Genomic DNA, 6,675 nt, shown 5'->3' on the forward strand with positions numbered 1-6,675 from the left:
CAACAACAACCCAGCTTTGTTGTGTATGTAACCATAGGGATTTGTGATGTCACCTAGAACCTTCACAGCAGCGACAGCTTTATGAGGAGCATCAGCACTGCTCTGCCTGAGCAGAACCATCACCGCCATAGGTTGTCAAATAACCCGGATTTAACCCACACAGGTAAGTCCAATGGGGTGCAGGCATGTCCTCTATGCTTACAGCTTCCCGTGGGTGTTGGTTTGATACCGTTTGGGGACAGCCAAGGAGGCATCTGCAGGCAACAAAGGTAGGTGTGTGCTTGTGTGTGTGTTTCCTATGCAGATCCTAAGCCCAGTGTCACATGCAAGTAGGAGGAGTAAGAAGGGTTCCTGGCAAATCCGGGTTATGGATTGCATTTAAAAAGGCCCCGTGGGAGTGCAATGGGCCCCTGTCTTGCTGCTTAGCAATAATGGTATGGGTTTAGGTTCTGCTGTGTGTACTGGTGGTTGACTGCCCCCCAGCCCAGAGTGTGCATGGAAAATTGTCTGGCAGCCTCCCTGACAGCAAGCAGTGATAGTGCCCATGAAGGGGACCTTGTTGGGCCCGCCCCTTTCACGGTTATCGCTTCTCGGCCTTTTGGCTAAGATCAAGTGTAGTATCTGTTCTTATCAGTTTAATATCTGATACGTCCCCTATCTGGGGACCATATATTAAATGGATTTTTGAGAACGGGGGCCGATTTCGAAGCTTGCTTCCGTCGCCCTATGCATTGACCCGATATGGCAGTATCTTCGGGTACAGTGCACCACCCCTTTACAGGGTTAAAAAGAAAGATTCCTACTTTCATTGCTACCTGCTTGCTGGCTAGCCAGCTAGCCAGCCCTGTGGGCCTTGCTGCTGCTGCTGCAGCCAAAAAACAAAAGGTGGTGCTGCTGCTGCTTCTGCTGCTTCTGCTTCTGCTTGTGTCTGGCCACTGTTGGAGCGTCCAGGCACAGGACTTCTGCTGCTGCTGACTAAATGGCCTCCTTAATTGGATCATTTGAGTAGCCAGCACACCTGTGCAGGTAGGGCATGACATGATAGGCAGCTGCCTTGATAGCGGGTGGGTGCTGAATGTTCCTAATTGACAAAATAAGATTAATGCTTATGAAGAAATATAAAATCTCATCCCTTCCCCAATATCGCGCCACACCCCTACCCCTTAATTCCCTGGTTGAACTTGATGGACATATGTCTTTTTTCGACCGTACTAACTATGTAACTATGTAACATAACATGGGGGGGGGGGGGGGGTCTCCTGGCTGTTCACACAGGTGTGTCATTGCTGTACATTGACCATGCATTGCTTCTGTGGTATTGCAAAGGCAAAGACAAATGCTTCCAGCCATCCATTGCACTAATGGATTGGTCATCAGCTGGCTGTCTATGTCCCGCATCAATATAGACCAAAGTACAGAGGGTTAGGCTATGCTATTGTGCACCTACCTGATGCATCAGAAGGTGCGAGGCCCTTGCTAAATTCTGTGCACAGACTTTGAGATCTATACTTTAGACTGTATCTAAACCTGCTCCAACATGGACTGACATTCTGGCCTACTTTCAGCCGATGCGACTTGTCTGTCGCTGAACAGTCGCTTTTTATGTATTCAGCACCTATGTATAATGTAAAAATGCTCTAGAAGCTAAAGTCGCAGAAATGTCACACATATTTGGCCTGCAACTTTCTGTGCGACAAATTCAGACAGGAAAAATCAGTATAAATCCTTAGAAAATTATCCCCCAGTGTCTCCATCTGCTGGCGGTATTGAATAAGCATTGCTGCACTGATGGGGTATGCATTAGACGAAAAAAAAGAAGAAAAAGAAGAATAATACGCCCAGAAAAGAGGCGAAAAGGAGAAAAACGTAAAAAAAACGTGAAAAAAAAGTAAGAGGAAGAGAAGGGAAAAAAAGGTGGAAATGGGTTTAAAAGTGATTTTGGCGGAGAAATATATATATATATATATATATATTATATATATATATATATATATATATATATATACGCGCACACACACACATAGATATAAACGTATTCTCCGTTGAGATATTGCAGCCGCTGCTGTGTCCAGGCCCAGGAGCCTTAGCACTGTGCTGTGATGTCACTCAATACCACTGACATCACTAGGTGTAAACAACATCTCTCCTTTGCTGTGTATGTGACTATGGAGCTGTTTGGTGATGTCGTCTATTATGGCCTTCATAGAAGCAACAGGAGATTGTTGCATCCATCTAGAACCCTCAGAACTACAGTGCTATGATGTCACTCACTTCCACAGGCCTTGCAGAGTGTAAACAACAACAACCCAGCTTTGTTGTGTATGTAACCATAGGGATTTGTGATGTCACCTAGAACCTTCACAGCAGCGACAGCTTTATGAGGAGCATCAGCACTGCTCTGCCTGAGCAGAACCATCACCGCCATAGGTTGTCAAAATAACCCGGATTTAACCCACACAGGTAAGTCCAATGGGGTGCAGGCATGTCCTCTATGCTTACAGCTTCCCGTGGGTGTTGGTTTGATACCGTTTGGGGACAGCCAAGGAGGCATCTGCAGGCAACAAAGGTAGTGTGTGCTTGTGTGTGTGTTTCCTATGCAGATCCTAAGCCCAGTGTCACATGCAAGTAGGAGGAGTAAGAAGGGTTCCCTGGCAAATCCGGGTATGGATTGCATTTAAAAAGGCCCCGTGGAGTGCAATGGGCCCCTGTCTTGCTGCTTAGCAATAATGGTATGGGTTTAGGTTCTGCTGTGTGTACTGGTGGTTGACTGCCCCCCAGCCCAGAGTGTGCATGGAAAATTGTCTGGCAGCCTCCCTGACAGCAAGCAATGATAGTGCCCATGAAGGGGACCTTGTTGGGCCCGCCCCTTTCACGGTTATCGCTTCTCGGCCTTTTGGCTAAGATCAAGTGTAGTATCTGTTCTTATCAGTTTAATATCTGATACGTCCCCTATCTGGGGACCATATATTAATGGATTTTTGAGAACGGGGGCCGATTTCGAAGCTTGCTTCCGTCGCCCTATGCATTGACCCGATATGGCAGTATCTTCGGGTACAGTGCACCCACCCCCTTACAGGGTTAAAAAGAAAGATTCCTACTTTCATTGCTACCTGCTTGCTGGCTAGCCAGCTAGCCAGCCCTGTGGGCCTTGCTGCTGCTGCTGCTGCTGCAGCCAAAAAACAAAAAGGTGGTGCTGCTGCTGCTTCTGCTGCTTCTGCTTCTGCTTGTGTCTGGCCGCTGTTGGAGCGTCCAGGCACAGGACTTCTGCTGCTGCTGACTAAATGGCCTCCTTAATTGGATCATTTGAGTAGCCAGCACACCCTGTGCAGGTAGGGCATGACATGATAGGCAGCTGCCTTGATAGCGGGTGGGTGCTGAATGTTCCTAATTGACAAAATAAGATTAATGCTTATGAAGAAATATAAAATTCTCATCCCTTCCCCAATATCGCGCCACACCCCTACCCCTTAATTCCCTGGTTGAACTTGATGGACATATGTCTTTTTTCGACCGTACTAACTATGTAACTATGTAACATAACATGGGGGGGGGTGGGGGGGGTCTCCTGGCTGTTCACACAGGTGTGTCATTGCTGTACATTGACCATGCATTGCTTCTGTGGTATTGACAAAGGCAAAGACAAATGCTTCCAGCCATCCATTGCACTAATGGATTGGTCATCAGCTGGCTGTCTATGTCCCGCATCAATATAGACCAAAGTACAGAGGGTTAGGCTATGCTATTGTGCACCTACCTGATGCATCAGAAGGTGCGAGGCCCTTGCTAAATTCTGTGCACAGACTTTGAGATCTATGCTTTAGACTGTATCTAAACCTGCTCCAACATGGACTGACATTCTGGCCTACTTTCAGCCGATGCGACTTGTCTGTCGCTGAACAGTCGCTTTTTATGTATTCAGCACCTATGTATAATGTTGTAAAAATGCTCTAGAAGCTAAAGTCGCAGAAATGTCACACATATTTGGCCTGCAACTTTCTGTGCGACAAATTCAGACAGGAAAAATCAGTATAAATCCTTAGAAAATTATCCCCCAGTGTCTCCATCTGCTGGCGGTATTGAAATAAGCATTGCTGCACTGATGGGGTATGCATTAGACGAAAAAAAGAAGAAAAAGAAGAATAATACGCCCAGAAAAGAGGCGAAAAGGGAGAAAACGTAAAAAAAACGTGAAAAAAAAGTAAGAGGAAGAGAAGGGAAAAAAAGGTGGAAATGGGTTTAAAAGTGATTTCGGCGGAGAAATATATATATATATATATATATATATATATATATATATATATACGCGCACACACACACATAGATATAAACGTATTCTCCGTTGAGATATTGCAGCCGCTGCTGTGTCCAGGCCAGGAGCCTTAGCACTGTGCTGTGATGTCACTCAATACCACTGACATCACTAGGTGTAAACAACATCTCTCCTCTTGCTGTGTATGTGACTATGGAGCTGTTTGGTGATGTCGTCTATTATGGCCTTCATAGAAGCAACATGTTGCATCCATCTAGAACCCTCAGAACTACAGTGCTATGATGTCACTCACTTCCACAGGCCTTGCAGAGTGTAAACAACAACAACCCAGCTTTGTTGTGTATGTAACCATAGGGATTTGTGATGTCACCTAGAACCTTCACAGCAGCGACAGCTTTATGAGGAGCATCAGCACTGCTCTGCCTGAGCAGAACCATCACCGCCATAGGTTGTCAAATAACCCGGATTTAACCCACACAGGTAAGTCCAATGGGGTGCAGGCATGTCCTCTATGCTTACAGCTTCCCGTGGGTGTTGGTTTGATACCGTTTGGGGACAGCCAAGGAGGCATCTGCAGGCAACAAAGGTAGGTGTGTGCTTGTGTGTGTGTTTCCTATGCAGATCCTAAGCCCAGTGTCACATGCAAGTAGGAGGAGTAAGAAGGGTTCCTGGCAAATCCGGGTTATGGATTGCATTTAAAAAGGCCCCGTGGGAGTGCAATGGGCCCCTGTCTTGCTGCTTAGCAATAATGGTATGGGATTAGGTTCTGCTGTGTGTACTGGTGGTTGACTGCCCCCCAGCCCAGAGTGTGCATGGAAAATTGTCTGGCAGCCTCCCTGACAGCAAGCAGTGATAGTGCCCATGAAGGGGACCTTGTTGGGCCCGCCCCTTTCACGGTTATCGCTTCTCGGCCTTTTGGCTAAGATCAAGTGTAGTAATACAGGAGATCTGGTCAGAAGGTACTCGGGTACCCCTCTCCTCGGCCTTGTGGGATCGCCCAGGTTTATTGCCTGGGCTTCACCCACTTGTTGCTATTGGGGAGAGGGCCTAGTCCCAGGGTAACGAGTAGCGATCGCCTCTCAAGACCTTCGGGTGGAGAGAGGTTAGAACCATGGATGATGATCCGGATCCAGGTTCTGTGCCGGCATACGCAAGGATCAAAAACACCGTGAGAGTCATTCTCACGGATGATACCAAAAGGGCGGACGATTTGAAATTCGTAGTAGAGGACGTGCTCGGAGGAGTTTTCGGAATACAGAAGGGCGAGATATTGGCAATCCAGGACTACCCGAAGCGTAAAATTTTTGATGTGACGTTCACACAAAATGGCATCCACAGAGATTTTGTTACCAGAGCTGCTGCGAGTAAAGACAAAAAGCTTCAGGGTGTCCGGATTATTGAGCACGTTCTAGACGATATTAAGCTGGTGGTAGTAAAGATGTATTCCCCTTTCGCCAACCTACACGATGTTGAGTTGTTTTTACAAGTCTATTTTAGTAAGGTTGAGTGCAGAGGAAAAATCATGAACAGCTGTGGCATCTGGACATCTAAGTGGAGATTTCAGGTTACATGCAAAAAAGATGACAGATTGCCAGGGGGAATACAACTACCACCAGCTCGTTTTAAAATAAATAATATGTGTGGCGACCTCTTTTATGCGGGGATGCCAAGCTACTGCAGGAAGTGTCACAGATATGGACACACAAAAGAAAACTGTGAAAGTACATGCAAAAAATGTGGTAGCACACAGCACGAGACAGAGAAATGCACAAGAGGAGGGAGGTGCAATTTCTGTCAACAATTCGGTCACCTTTTCTCCTCTTGTCCCCACAGACATAGGACGGAGCAGCAGTGGCAACCCTGGAGGCAGCAAGGACAGCAACCGGGACACCAGCCGAGGCAAGCAGAGCCAGTGATTACCCCCCCACAAGAGGTAAGCGGTGAGATGGAGAAGGAGAAAGACCCCCCTCAGGCAAAAGGAGGGGACCCTAAAGAGCAGAGGATGGCCAAAAAACGTGCAAGTGGTGGAAAAACTGGCCCCCAGGAGCATGCTGGGTTAAGAGAGGAGCGGACGGCGGCCGAATCCGCTCCTCAGCAACCTCTGGCTCAGGGTCCCCCTGAGAGCGATGATCCGGGTGGAGAGGTGAAGGTTAAAAGGCGGAGGGGCTCCAGAAGACTCTATTCGGAGGCGGTCCAGGGGGAGCCGATGGAAGTACCTGCGGATGCAGGGAACCCAAGTGACGTTCCTCCACAGGTCCCCATAGGGGATACCCCCCCTCCTCCCTGCCAGGAGGAGGTTTCAGGGGTGACCGTCTCTGAGGTACCAGAGACGGAACTAAGTGAACACCCGACCCCTATGGAGGGGCAAGAGGTGGAAGAACCCAATGAGTCTGGAGCCCTGATAG

General features: G+C 47.8%; 2 non-coding genes and 1 pseudogene across 2 annotated transcripts; all 3 read left to right on the top strand.

Moving 5' to 3' along the window:
- Nucleotides 1–582: 582 nt before the first annotated feature.
- On the top strand, nucleotides 583–773 carry LOC130317225 (U2 spliceosomal RNA). Its single transcript, XR_008864389.1, has one exon. It is a non-coding gene; the product is annotated as a U2 spliceosomal RNA (small nuclear RNA).
- A 2,104-nt stretch (nucleotides 774–2,877) lies between these two features.
- LOC130317227 (U2 spliceosomal RNA) lies at nucleotides 2,878–3,067 on the top strand. Its single transcript, XR_008864391.1, has one exon. It is a non-coding gene; the product is annotated as a U2 spliceosomal RNA (small nuclear RNA).
- A 2,102-nt stretch (nucleotides 3,068–5,169) lies between these two features.
- Nucleotides 5,170–5,302, top strand: LOC130317236 (U2 spliceosomal RNA; annotated as a pseudogene).
- The last annotated feature ends 1,373 nt before the right edge of the window (nucleotides 5,303–6,675 follow it).

The sequence above is a fragment of the Hyla sarda genome, unplaced genomic scaffold, assembly GCF_029499605.1.
Source record: "Hyla sarda isolate aHylSar1 unplaced genomic scaffold, aHylSar1.hap1 scaffold_1980, whole genome shotgun sequence".
NCBI classification, from domain to species: Eukaryota; Metazoa; Chordata; class Amphibia; order Anura; family Hylidae; genus Hyla; species Hyla sarda.